We start from the raw sequence: 15,606 nt of genomic DNA, 5'->3' as shown, positions 1-15,606 counted from the left end.
ACAAACACATGAACACAGCAGACACCTATAAACACATACACAGCCTGAAACAATGTTGAGCTCCTGATAGTGATGATGTAGTTATTTACTCATAATTGTCACCAGTTCATCTAAATGATTCTAAAAGTCAAACATGTTGCATACTGATATATCTTCCCGCTGCTTCTGTCACGTATTTTAAGCAAGCAACAGAACCCACAAGAGACTTTAAATCTCTTGGGAAGGCTTGTATCAGACAACTTTGAAGATGCATCCTTTTTTTTCATGCATGCAAGGTTACACAGAGCTGCACAGATCCCATTTGTGAGAGCCCGAGAGTCTCTCAATGCCATTTAGAGCCTTCTCGGACACCATGACAAAGTGGAGTGGTACTGCAACATTCATCTTCCAGATGTGGCCAGGAGTCTCTGACACCCCAGTAGACAGAGGGAAATGAAAAGGGGGTGCAGCAGCCGGTGGCGTCGTATTTTATCTGCCGAGACTCTTGGCTTATCCTCCAGCTGTGTGGGCACTGCCTTTTGAATGCAAACAATATGGCAGCAGAATGTAGGGCAGGCAAGAAAAGAGGCTTGCACGGTTAAGTTGCGGCTGTGGTGATGGGTTTTGCCAAAGAACTTTCTCTGCAGAGAAGTTGGGGGTGTATTTAAATTTGTGGTATCTGACTCTGAACCTAGAGTCGTAACTTTAAAGGATGAATACAGTTTATTACAGCTTTGTGCTCATAATTCCTATCACTTAGTGTATATACTTTGTACCCACAAAAGTAAGTACTAAGATTAACATTGTGAAAAATTAAAAGAAATACAAGCAGACAACCACAGAAGCACAGCTAAGTCACATATTCTTTAGAGGATGTGGAGGAATTTTCCTTCATCCTATCCATATGTTTTGTTAATTAATCTGCAGCTGCTGCCATTAGTGATAAAGGTTGCATGAGTCATAGTGTTCCCAAATACATATCATTAATTGCTGGTGCTTGGCTAGAAAGAATCCACAGAGACTGCGCTGAGACATGGTCTGTGTCTCAACCGCAAGGACACAGGGCATCAATCTCAAGAGATAAAGCCCTTTCCTGTAAATGTTCTGGCTGACAGGCTGCCTTTACTTCGAGTAAAATTACAGGCAAGGACACATGTAGAACTGAAAATGTGTGTGTGAAAGCACCCTGCTGGGACAGACACTTTCAGAATTGGCAGCACCTCTCATCTCATCTTAATCTGCCTCGATTGAGCTGTTCAATAAATGTTTCCGTGTAAGACCTCCAGGCCTCCTGAGAATCCTTCAGCATGAGTTAACCCAGGCACAAGACTTCCATGACATTACGAACAACATCCCAAGAGAACAGCCACAGTGAGTTCTTTTATTTACCTCAACACAAGGCTTCCAGCATAGAGGCCAAAATCCAAAGCCTCTCAGAAAAAATTTAGATTGATATGGTAAAACAGCAGGTCAAGATGGATCTACAGACTCAGCCTGTAAACTGTGGCCAGCTTTTGCGTTTAAAATGGAATTATTGTACTGTTCAGCTTTTTTCCCCCCGTTCAAACTAACTTTGGCAGAACTGAAGACTTCCAGCAAAGACGGAAAAATCGAAAGGCTCTTAGATTCAAATGGTAAAACAGCAGGTCAACCACAAACTCAGTCTGTAAACTAAAAAGTTACCAATTTAAATCAACTTTGGCTGAACTGGAGATGTGTGCGTTATAGTCACACAGATGAGCATAGACATAATAAACCTGAAGTATCCTTTAAGATACCTGCATTGTGTAAAAATACCTCTGTCACACAGCTTGTTGCTCCCAGTCCTACTCAGCATGCTAAAGTCGCCTCTGTCACACAGAAATTCATCTTTAAAATCCTTCAGTCAAGGAGAAGACTATATTTCCTCCACAGCGGGAACAGCCAGCAGGTAAGCTCTTACTCATTCAGTCTTTGTGTAACAAGTAAAATTTATTGGCTGCACCGAATCATTTCTCCAGTAAAAGTGCAAATTACAAGGAAAGATTTTTGATGATCTTTCTGATTTTTTTATACAGTAATTTAAATTTATCTGTGTGTGTAGGGGTGCTGAAATGATAGGCAGTCATTTAATCTGTGCCACTGCAATTGCACTTCAAGACAGACGGAGAGAGGGAGAAGTGTAAGGGAGATGTCTCGTGGGTCATCTGTTCGTGTTGACATGAGTTAAATCAAAGCTGCCAAACCTCGCTTCTTGTTTGGCAGCTTACTACTTTGTTGTAGTCAATTATTAATATTGTAATACAAGGACATGAATCTGCAGTGCACTGCTCAACACCTTGCAGCGCTGCACTCAATTTATCTGATGTGGAAAAACGTGATTTTGGGCTCAAAACAGAGACGGGAAAAATCTGATGAATGTATAGTTTTTTGATTTCTTCTCATTGTCAACAAATACACAGCTATACTTTAGTTCAGATATACACACAGGACCGCCCTATTTCCTTTTTTTTTTTTTTTTTTTAAAACTACACTACATTCACAACAACAACACTAAAATGCAACAGGACTAACAAACAAGCAAAAAAACAACAACAACAACAATAAATAAATTACCCACACACGACAGTGACAGTTGCCAGTCATATCCTGCCAGGGAGCCACTTCATCACTTATTTGTACTGATGCACATTTCCAGAACATATGCACATATGTACCTATGTGAGAGTTACAAAACATTTAATAATGTAGAACAATTCAGACCAAGTTGGTTCTTATGAATGGTATGTGTGCTGTCTGTAACGGATTCCCTACCTTGTCTATTACTTCACATTCTAAGTCAGTCTGCCACTGTCATCGAATATGGTCAGTATATAGTTCAGATGTAAACCAAAGGTTTCATAGATCTCTTTAGTTTGGTTTGGTTGAGGAGGTCTTCCAAGAAAGATGTGTTTACAGCATGTAAGGTTTTTGATAGATAACGCCTTATTTGCAAATATTGTATAATTACATTTTAAGAAAGAAAAAAAAAATAAATGTCAGATATAATAGCTACACTTTCTATCTAAACACTGTAGATGGCTTCTCTAATTTCACCCATTGGTATGTAGAAAACTGCTGATGAACCTCGAGTAAAGCCCTCTGTTTTTTGTTGCTGTTTTTAAAAGATATAAGGTAACCATGCCATGTGCTATTTTCTTTCTTCAAGCCCACTGTTAGTCTACTTGGTAAGAAGCCACCTTAGTTTTTAGTTAAAAGTAAAAACTTTATTTTAAAATATTTGCATATATTATTCAATTCAATTCTATTCAGTTTATTTATTCATAAAGTGTCAATGGCAATACAAGGCGCTTTATAAAACATCCAATACAAGCCTGAAGGTGATGGTGGCAGGAAAAACTCCCTTTTAACAGGGAGAATCCTTGAGCAGAACCGAGCTCATATGGAGGGACCCATCTGCTTTCAGCCGGGTAGAAACAGAGAAGATAGAGAGAAAAGAAGAGCAGGAGAAACAAGGTAAACAAACTTCAGTCATGACATCTGACCAAAGGAAACATATACATTATATGTTTTCGAGCATCATGTGTCATACTGATTCACAACATCAAAGCAGAGAAGGCCTCATATCTCACCTGTGATCATTGTCATCCCCATTCGAGGACTTGTTGCCGGTTCTGTTAAATGATCTAATTTACACTAAATGTGACTAGAATTTACAAAATTAACCAATGTTGTTTTTAAACTTGATTTTTTTCCCCTGAGGTAATAAATGAGATAAGTGAGAAGTCAGATTATTTACTCACTGACTTTTTACACAATCAGACTACTTTTCCAGCAAGATGAGTCGCCCCCTGTTGGCTGGAACACTTTTTAAATCTGGAAGCGATGTCTAACTTTTATGTAAAGTCATAACTTTTTGCAATCCAACAACCCATCGGACCACATAACTTGTGCATAAAAATACACTGCCAAGTTGAGAAACACTCTGCAGAGACTACACAGATGAAGCTCATTACTTTACTGTGGACACGGTGACTCAGATCACAGCTGTAGCATGTTGCTATAAATATGGTTACATAGGCTGTATAGTGTCAACCCTTCACTCCTCTATCTGATGTGACAGATGCATTACTAGAACTCCTCAGGAGCCCTGGAATACAGTAGCAATTCAGTTTTAGGCTGGACATGTCAATAGACTGCATGCACACAAACTCTGCATGTGGCAAGTGTTAAACCCGTTAGAAATTACTGTGTCACAGTCATGATCATAACAACCAGTGATCAGCCTTGGCTAGAGCCACGATCAAAGCTGGGAAATGGCCAAAGCCACACTGCGTCGCTGCATGATTATACTCATTTTCACAGCTAGAGTCTGTCTTCAACAGGCTGCAGCAGAGAGGTACAACTAGGTAACCATCTAACGAGCTGCAATGTGTGCTCAACCAAACCTCGTTACAGGCCAACCTGTCAGTGACAAGACTCAAACAAATAAAAATTTTATTCTGCAAACTTCCAAACCTCAATATAAGAGGCCTCACTACGACATGTCCACAGAAGGGTCGAGGCAAGAGTTGGTAACAGGTCACAGCTGAAGTGAAATATTAAAAATAACAAATTAATGTTTAAAACACAAATGGTATAAACCTTTCATTGCTACCATACTGGGGGGCAAGCACACTATTCAGAGACAAAATGTAAGCACATCCAATACAGTCAGCTAAACACCACAAGGATAAGTTTGAGAACAAAGAGATATGAGAAGTTTATTAAAAGCAACTTCTTTCTCCAAAAGTGCCCGTTGTAATTACTCTATTTATCTGTGGCCATGGAACTAAACTGTATTGTGGCAGCCAGCCAGGCACACAGCCACAGCAGGAAGTTTGTGTTTGCTTGTCAAGCAGTCGGAGGCAAAGGGACTCAACGGTCCTGAAACAGCGGTCTCGTCCCTGCAGCTTCACTTCATGTTGTCTTGCTCTCAGCAGCCCACATTAACATTTTATGAAGAAGCAGTCAATGCATCCACCAGGAAAAGAAAAAAAAAAAAACTAATTGGAATTTGCTGTAGAAATATTGGCTGCCCTGACATTTGTCATTCACGTTTATTTCAACTCCCCCTGGAGCTCATGCTCTATTGTTGCTGGAATCACAGCGCTGTCCTCTTAAATGTCGAACTGCAGCTTCTTTTACTTTGCATAGTGATTATAATGACTCATCCTCTTACAGAAGAGCTAATCTTAGCATCCATTTAGCAAAGAAGTGTTCCACCATTATGACAAGTGACCCCTATTTCTTTTCATGGAAACGACTGCTTCCTGCCTGAACCAGAGAATGGCCAGCAGGCACATAATTCAAACACTGTCCAGAAAAGTGCTGTGACTGCAGATTACAAAGGAGGCCTTGAACAGCATGAAATATTAAAGCATTACGTCCAGATGAGGAAGTAAGCTACAAGATCCCACTACTGTCTAGATGAAAGGATGAGAACTAGTGGCACTGCGAGAAATATTTGGCCTTCCTACCTCTCAGAAGCAACGACTAAACTCCAGAAGGAGATGTGATTGCTCACTGGAGAGGGAAGAACCACAGCACAAATGTAGGGGGAGAGATTGTGAATAAGACATAGTATTTTCTGTTATTACCCTCTTAGTGTAGTAATGATACTTTATGAGGGATAGACATTTACAATTGAACACATATATTTTCCTGAAAAAAATTGAAAATTGGGGAAATAAAATCTTATAAATGCACGACAAAAGTATGCAAGACAAAAGAGCAAAGCCAGCCAAAGGAGATAGGAAGTAACAAACCAAAACAGACAAAATGAAAGGAGGCAAAAAGAGCAGCAACTAGGGGGGAAAAGGAGAGCGAGAAAACTCAGATCGAGGGGTAATCAAGCATGAGGCAGTTGTGCAAAATTTACAGCCATAATTTGGAATCCCACAGCCTTGGCATCTGGATGAAGAGAGAGGCACAACAGATTCTCATTTGCCAGAAGCAGTCCACGCTTGGTGGGCGTTTGTGTCACAGCTTCTCCCTCCCTCCCTCCCTGCCTCTTTCTTCTCTGCTCCCTCTGTCTCTGGAGTACTTCTCTGTCCTGCACAGAGCACAAATGAAACCTGCGTCACCTGACAGGCAGCATATCTCCACTCTACCTGAGCAGCCAGCCTTGAAGACAATGCTGTGAGGGATCATTTCAATTGTGGAGGGGAGAAAGGAAAATGTGAATTGATAGACTCAGAAGGCAAAGAGAAGGACACTCTTCTTTTGGGTCAAGTTAAATCTCTTCCAAACTGCTGTTAACTTTCTTTTAAATATCTGTTTACACACCTTCAAAATCCATCTAACATCTAAATATTCTCCAGGGAATGTTTTTGCCCATTTTCAGGGGCCTTAAAGATGTGTCAGGGATTACAGATATGCATTATTCCAGGGTCCCTTCGGGAGTTGTTTCCATGGGGCCCAGGCTCACTGGCATTATCCCTGGAGGCAGAAACCAAAAGGCAGAGAAAGACAGAGACCAATGTGGTAATTTATTCTTCTGTTTAATTTCCCAGAAGGATGTTGAGAGCCCAAAAGAGATAAAGTCCATTCATTGTACATGCATTTATAAATTTAATTGGCTAATGAACTCTCTTAGTCAGTGACATTTACCTGCACTAAATCAGGACTGTCCAATCATTCATGTGCACACGCTTGCACAGGTCTTGGTGGGGTCTAGTGGTGAATTCCTGCACTGAGTTTTCTTTGTGCTTAGACACTCTGACATTAAAGAGCTGGGCAAAAAGAGAATGCCTCAGATGAAAGGTGTGCAATAGATCCAACTGAAAATGCCTAGGATGCCATTCTAGAAACAAAATGCTAACTTTTTGAAAGGCAAAAGTGTTGCTGATTTGAATGGCCACACATAAAGATTGAGTAAGAAGTGAGCTGGCAATTAGCCTGACTTGAAGATGCAGGAGAATCTCTCAGTTGCCACTTTCTGCTACATCAACACAAAGGTCATTCAGGAATGGACAAATGAATCAACTTTATCACTTCATCTCTGAGCGGTCATACTGTTTTGGCATATCGTTGAAGATGTTTGATCCATCAAACGTACATCAAACGACAACATGGTAGAAATGCCACTCATGTAGACAGCCTCTAGGAGTCCTGACGAGGAGATCCAGACATAGTTTAAATTAAATTAAATGTACAATCATGACCAAAAGCTCAAGCTGAGATGATTTGAATGACTGGTAAATCAAATCATTTGCCTTCGGAGTTTGCCTGTTTCCCTGCTTGATGAATGCACCCGTTTCTCTATTCTCAGGGCTTAGATGATTCGTGTTTCACAAAAAGGTGAGGGAGAGATTACTACATCTGCAGAGCTGAAGGCGCTGAGCTGGTCATAAAATCGTAATTCAACAAGAACTCAAATTCAAGGTTCAAGAGGTTGGATATTTTCCAGTTCTCATCTGCAGCTTGAAATTCTTTTAAATTTCTTTAAGTTTCAACACAATCTGTACCGTGCAGTCTAAACATGCAGGACACTTTTATTTCTATATAAAAACAGAAAATGTCTGTCATTTGCATTTCAAACCCCACTAACTGTTTTAGTCCAGATTGACTTGCTGGTGTGTTTTTTTTACAGTTGCAAGTCATGTAAAATTTGAAGTAGATGAGCTACACCAGTCAAAGCTAAGTGGCACAAAAGTTCTTGTGTCACCGAGAAATTTTTTGTTTTTGACAATACAGTGATCTTCAAATGCTTTCACTTCACAATGCCAATTTATCTAACACTTGATCACAGACCATTACTTTTCAAGATATTTCTTGTACCTCAACTGTGAGGTAATTTGTAAAGTACAACAACAATCCATGCTGGAACAAAGTCCACTGTCAATAATGTTTAAATGGAGCTAGGCTGTAGGCACATTTCAGTGCCACATCAGTGATATTCATTTGAATTAATGGCTAAGTGCTGAATATTCACTTCACAGCTTTCAAACTCTGGTTACCCAGAAGAACAGCCTGTGGTTTAATTAGAAAGCCCTTGGCTCCATTGTAAGGAAAAGGAGGGGGAGGAGAGGAAAGGAGGTGGTCACAGATTGAGCACTCTGTCTTCAAACCCATTTAGTAGATGAGAACCCAGGAAGAAATCTTGAATAGGCCATATAAAGGTGAGGGGTATGAAGGTGAGAAAGTAGAAGACGGTTTGATTGTATCAGAACCACAATAATGGGAAGAGATTAGAAGACTTCTTAAGAATGAGTTTGCAAGACTTCGTATTTGCTCGTATTAACACAGCTGACATTACTTGTCCTCAAGTCAAAGCCTAGAACTGGGCCCGTTTCTTAAGCAGCCATATCTGCCAGCACGTTGTAACACCTCAGTCTGCAGTTATCCAAAGCTAAATATGCTGGCTTTGCGATGCCTGGCTGTGCTGTCCTGTGGATAACAAGACCACCAATGGCACCAGCACCACCACTGGCCTGACTGGACCTGCAGCTGTATCGAGTAAATGCCATAATGCTTGCATGATGTCTTCCTATAGAGGCCCTGCACGCTCGCCTGTGGTTTTGCTGTGTAATGAAATATGTCTCCCTTGATGTATAGCTGCAGGAGAAGCCCAAATCGAAAATTGAATCACACTAACTTAATTTGTGGTGGGGGCAATCAAATTACTTGTTTTGGCTGCAGTGCTGACGATGAATTCATCTTTGTGACAAAGCTGTCACGACAGCAAAAAGGGGGCGGAGGAGACAGTGTGTGTATGTGTGTGTGAGCACTGTATTGGGGAATGAAGAAAGGAGGTTAGCAGAGGAATTTGCCGTTACTGATGCTGCATGCAGTGTTGTGCCAATGTGGTGAATTTGTTGTCGGTGAGAAGCGTAAAGGTCTCAGGAGTTTCATAATACCAACAATAAGGGTTATGTGTTTTTTTCAGCAGGCATTGAACAGCTACAAATGTAAGCAGCTTACACAGGCTCGAGTTGCCCTGTGGAGTAGTTTGAAGAAAAAGTGTCAGGAAATGTCAGCATCTACAGTATGTGTTCATGTCTGCTGCAGCTGAACAGCTTGACATCAGTGCCTCAAACCCAAAGCTTCATATGGCAAAGGCTGAGCTGACGCTCTCATTAAAGCTTCAGTTCATGCAAGAGGCAAAGAAAAAAAACTGTTTCCTCACTTACCTCTTGTTGTGTCTAGTACACAGACTGGCTAGAATGATTGATAGCAAATGATGGTATCACCCATTGGTTTGCACTGACGCTGCATGGAAACCTAGAGGAAAGTGTTATGGTTGCTATCTGTTCCAAAGACTAAGACTTTCTCAAGATGCTAGCTACCTGATTGGAGCACATAGCCAATGTGTGCATCTGTAAAAAGTTCTATTTAAGGGCATCAACACCATTAAGAAAATAAACAAAAACATGTATTAAAAGGTGGATAGTGGTATCTGCATCTGTGTAATTAACAACAGAACCAATGGAAAATGGATTAAATGAGTCCTTCCTGTCCTGTCCTCCAAACAGCTGATCAAGTACTCCAAACCAGGTGGCATTCATGTCAAGGTAATGTGAGGTAAAGGAAAGAATAAGGGAGCAAATCCAGATACTCAAATGGTGAGATGCGAAAAAATATTTTGGCAATGATCATATCATTGCCAAAATATTAATATACAATTAATATACATATTAATATACAGTCCAAAATAATGGCAGTAGTTTGGGACCGTATCACCTGGAGTTTAGAAAGTGGTAGTGGTGGAGCAGAGTGGCAATTCTGTTGAATTTACTGGGGCCCTAGGTAAAACATTTTTATTAACTCATAGCAAGATCAGCCCTTAGAGAGGGTTTGTGATCCACCTGCTGTGAAGCTGGATCATCATGCTGGTCATGATAGGCAGGAGAAGGAATGGATCTTAGCTCACTGGACGAAGATGGTTCTGACTCTCCACTCAATGTGAACCTCTGGAGGGTGATGATTCAAGTTTGGCTAGCTTTTACACCTAGAGTGTAATGAAAATTTACAGTGTAGCACGCATACTAGACTTGATCCAGGACATCAGAGCTGGACACACTGTTCTGCAAGCTAAAATAATACATGCTATCTAAGAAATACTTGTCACAATGGTGACAGTCAAAGTTTTATAAGTAAGACAAGAAAACAAAACAAAACAAAACAAAAAACAATAATTGGAATGAAGAACAATGCAAATGCATAAACAGCTCACTCCAAAACCATGGTTACATCAGTAAAAATAGACAAAATGACACATTACATCCATAAAAAGCCCTCAATAGATACATTGAGAACTGATACAGTCCTTAGAACCATGACGCTAGCATGCTGCTAATGGTGGACATGTTTACTTATTTTGAAAAATATATGAAGAGTGACATTCCAGCCGAGTTCTTGATTTCTGCAACTTAGTGAAACCCCATAAATTAAGTCATCTGGTTTAAAAATAAGTTAAACATTGGTATGGTGGTACTGTGGTACTTTACTGCATGAATCTGATTTTAGTCTCTGTGGATGTTAATCTTTCAACTACTGCAAATTAGATGAACAAGATTAATTTAAATGTCCAGTAATAGTACTTCACCTGTAGCAGTAGTTTGGTGGGCTTCTTTGGAGAAGGAAATGTGTCGGGTCACACTTAGCTGTGGACTTGTCCAGGAAGTGAAGCTGATGAGAGAAGACAGAGATGGTGGGGGCAGCATTTAGGAGTCAGTCCTTCTTCCTTCCCTTCACTTCACACATTGTGAAGACCACTGCCGCAGGCGTAGAATAGTTACGCAGTGAATAACTCCCATAAAAGCAGAAATAACTGAGTTTTTATTCACTGCCATGAACACGCCAAGCAGAATTAACGGGTCGAGAGATTTGTTCCCTGTCCAACCAATTTCCCCAATTGGGAATAAGTTTGTGATGGACCATCACAAATAAAGCCTGTCCATGCATACAGCTGCACCTCACACTCATACGACACACAAAAAAGACATCAGGGAGGTGCGATCATCTTTTTTTAAACTTTGGGATGCAAACAACAGCCTTGCAGTGGAGTCATACAGTCATGGATGAACATGTGTATAAAAACAGTTTTAGCAGCTCAAAGTCAACAAAATGCATCAATAATTTCTTCGTATGTGGATCCCACGAGAGGGAAGGTGGACAGCCTCTCTGAAAAGAGGAGTATGTATTTAAATCCAGAGTTGTCTCACTTGTTGTAGGCTTGTCTTTAAGCCTAAAAACAACACTCATCTAGTTTTGAGTTGAAGAGTCTTTGATCCCTGCTGCTTCAAGACCAGGTGGTTCTAGGAATCAACCTCTTTTTCTATTTCCAAGCATGATAAAAAATAAATAAAGATGAAACGCTGACTGTCTCGGTGGGTCATCTTTGAAATTGACAGAAGTCCCTTCTGACTGAATAGGTAATGGGAAATTGATTTGAGTTTATTTCACGTTACTTGCCCAACTCAAACTTGCAATAACTATTTTTTTGTGATTAGGAGGCAACAAAAATATTTTTATCACTTTGGCCTTCACTTCACTATGCTCTGGTATGTTCACTTGCTAGTCGCAAAGATTGTCCATCTGCTGTTTAATAGTGACCTGTTAATGTTTGGTGGGATTTTACACCAACTACTGCACTCAAAATAAGAGGAGAAAAATAATGACAGAATAAAGAAAAAAAAAAACAATTTAAAGAGCGGACAGCTTTGGGTGATAATTCCCTCTAGGCTCTACATTGTTAAACTGTAACAGTGTAATTAGCTGTAAACATGCTAAAATGCACAGACCTCCAGTGGGGTCCTTCCTTCAAATTCATTCTCTCGACTGGATGCCACAGTACATTTGACACATCACTGGCTCCCAGCGGCCAATCCTTCAGAAGTTCCATTAACAACCCCAGCATTTCAAATCTGTCTCTTCCATATCTTGATTATACATTCTGCAACCACGCTGCTTTTGGCTTCTTGAGGACAGGCGAGAGCATCCTAAAAATAGTCCCTGTTTAGCCTCCTGTGTTTTGTTGGGCCTGTTTCCTGCTGTGACTCTCTGTGCCAGCTCACCGCTTTTTGCATCGCCAGTGTCACCTTCGATTGCCTTAAGAGGAGAGCTGTTGCTGGAGAGAAAAAGGTGGACGCGAAACAAAGACTTGAGACGGGTAATATTCAAAGAGGAAAAGCTTTGTTTCTTTCGTTTTTCTGGAGAGAGGGAGAGGAGGTTGCGACATAGACACAGATGAAAGAGGAGAAATTTTGGAGAGGCGAGGGGAGGACTTAGGAGTTGTACAAAAGAGACAGCTTTTAAGAAAGTGAGGGGGATGGAGGGAAAGATTGAGAGGGAAAAAGCTCCGGGAAGAGGGACTGAGATGGAGTTTTAAAAAAAGACAGAGATAGAGAGGGAGAGGGGGGAGTTGTGAGAGACAAACTGAATGAAAACAGCTGGAGAGAGAAGGGAGTAGAGCTGCTGAGAAGGAAAAAAAAGTGTGTCAAAGAAAGCGACTGCTCTTTGGAGAGCTCTCTTCATGTCCTGGCGGGGCACCACTCGGCTGTCAGGTCCACCTTCCCCGGACAAGGACTGCTTGTCACGTTAATGGCCTGGAAGGAAGACCATGTCACTTTATCACCTTGCTGCAACGCCAACATGGCCGTGGCTTTTGTCTCCTCAGCTCCCTCTCCGCTTCACGACTCCCTGAAAGTGACTAATTGATCCTGGGAGATGGGCTTTTTGTGTGTCTCTGGGGCTGATGAACAATGTGAGTAAAAGCCGCTGATAAAGGGAGCAAAAAAAAAAAAAAGAAAAGAAAAGAAAGAAAGTAGGATGTGCGCCCACCTTGGGATAATGTAGCCTACTGTCTGCTGCAGTGCTATCTCATTTCCACACACAAAAGTAACATCACCACTTTGTAAATGAAAGTCAGTCAGGCAAAAGATGCCCCTCACGCTCTGGCAGCCCCTTCTTAAGATAATGGGCGCATGCACATTATTTCTGTAGACACAAGATAGACTCAAAAAAAAAAAAAAAAAAAAAAAAAGAAGCAGTGTGTGGGTAGCAAATGAAATTCATTCAAGTGTGTGTGCAGCTCCTGTATCCAACACTCCTCGTATTCCTTAGTGTCCTTGCAGGGATGTAGAGAACAAATTATGGGCTTATTTACTGTAACATTCATTCGATTGCAATACAGTACGACACCATATCTCCACTCATCGCTTCTGAAACAGAAAGTCCATCTTGTGTGATGCTACAGGAGGAATTAATGTTTACTCATCTGGCCGCTGATGCTAAATGTCCCTCGCTGCAAAGAGTGGGGTAAGAAGAAATGGTTGAGCAAACAATAATAAAGAATCAGCAAGAAGGAGGAAAAGGAGGAGGTTTAGGCCTCAGAGCGGCTGTGGATATAAGCCAAGAGAACAGAAGGGTGGAAAGCTATCTAAAAGAGGCAAGAGCCCCTCCCCCCTTCAATAGCTCTGGCCTTGTCAGATATGGTTATGCTTATTGGAGACACAGGCGAGGGGGGTCACTGCACCAGCATGCCTCAGAACATCACCGTGCTTGGGCTATGATAAGAATAGGGCACTGAATCATAGCTTACAGCGCGTTTCTGTGTATGGATGATGCATGGTGAATGAACTGAAGATAAGGCCAAGGAGCTGGATGGGCCGGACACAGCTACACTTATCTACAACGCAGGCCATGTGTGTATGTGTGTACAGCTTTGAGGCAATTTTAAAGCATCCTTGGATGCATGAATTACACGTACGAGTAGCTTTTCTTACGTGCTTTCACTCCTCTTTTTTTTTCATTCTTTTAGACTTTAAGTCTTCTGACGGACAATAAAAAATGTTTTAAATGTGTTAAATGTGGTTTCAATATAAGGAATACAAATACAAATTTGCTAATGCTACAGTTAAAGCCATTGTTCAGTCCACATCATGTCAGAACTGCCAGTAGTAATTCCTCAGAGACCAGCATGACAAGTGTGCAACCATGACAAAACCCAAAGGCATTCAGTTTATAATGTAAGAAAACCAATGATTTTACCAGGTACGTTTCACACATGAATCATTTTTAAGAATTAGACTTGGACTGAATCTGAATCTACTACATATTTCTCCAAAAATGTCAACAATTAAATGAAGAAAGCAGTGTCCTCATCTAAAAATGAGGCCGGTGTCAGAGATTTACATAAAGAGCTCCCTAAAAAAACAAAGTATTGTGTTGAAAAGTAAATAAGTGAACGCAAGTGTCTCAGTACACACCAGCTTCCTTGTTACGTTAAGCTGGTTATGTCTGTTAAACAAAGGACAGAATACACTGATCAGGTAAAACATTAAAACCACTGACACAAGAAGTGAATAACATTGATCATCTTGTGAAAATTCAGCGTTCTACGGGGAAACTGTTCTGGCATTCATGTGGATGTTACTTAGAGATGTAGCATCCACCTAGATCAGACCAGAGACCACCAACTCCTAGCAATGATACTCCTCAATGGCAGCAGGCATCCCCAGCGGGATGCAACCTGACACACACACAAAAATGATTTAGGAGTACAATCCACATCAGCATCAGAGGAACGTACCTATGTTCCCCAGGTCCTATGTTTCCCCCTTACCCTAACCCCTTTTTAAAAAAAAGGGTCCTATGTTCCCCGTAGGGATGATAGGGATGATCCCGTTTACAGCAGCAGGACATGTTGATGTTAACCAGTGTAACACTGATGTGTTACTGATATTCTGACTTGTTGAAGTAGGAATAGTTAAGGTGTTGCTGGACGCTTCTACTAAATTATGACTGGGATCCAGAATGCACAATACAAGGGCCTTGAAATGGATCACCGAGCTAGATTTAAGGTTTTTAAGTGCAGTTGTGCCTTTCCATCTAGAACATAAAAATGTGTAATTCACTGACTTCGATCTTGGGTGTTGAATGTCGATGCTGATGGAGACAGACTGCGGAAACTCCTCACCAATGCCTGCAGATTCAAAAATAAAGCAAAGTTTGGACCAACAGTTACGAGCCCAGGCTTTCCTCCATTTTCTTACAGTACTCCATAACATCTCATCCCATTCCTCCCAGCTTCCCTCATTCCCACCTTCACTCCCCTTTTCACACCCTAATCGTTGAGACTTACAGAAAAATCAATTTCCACTACCCGCTGGAGAAGCCCAATGTTTCACCACTGTGTCTGATTGATGACGCGCAGACGCCATCTCACACCCCGCTGCTTTTTATAGCACCTCAGAGTTGGTCGCCATTCAGCGCATTTTTATGGCAAATAATAACAGGAGATGTAATAGCTATTCCCCGCGGTGAGTAAATCTGAGCAGGGAGACAAGGGGATGGCCCGCCCAGACAGCTGGAGGACAGAACCATGTCAACAAGTTACTTAGGCTGAATGATTGGCTACATGACTGTAAAGGGCTCGGGGCAATTCAACAATCAGACGTGAAGGCTGTTTCTGAGGTCGTCACCGTCCAATCCAAAGTGAACATATAACAACATCCACCACTTTAACACTGCACAGTGTCCAGCTGCTAATCTGAGCACCCAGGCACCTTCAAGGAGCTTGACGGCTGTTTGACTACACATGGAGAAGACACGTGACTGAAGCAAATGCAAGTGGACAGGTAGCTCTCAGAGTGAATCACCTTC

This window comes from Mugil cephalus, chromosome 1 (genome assembly GCF_022458985.1).
Source record: "Mugil cephalus isolate CIBA_MC_2020 chromosome 1, CIBA_Mcephalus_1.1, whole genome shotgun sequence".
Taxonomy (NCBI): domain Eukaryota; kingdom Metazoa; phylum Chordata; class Actinopteri; order Mugiliformes; family Mugilidae; genus Mugil; species Mugil cephalus.
Note: the sequence above shows the minus strand (reverse complement) of the source record.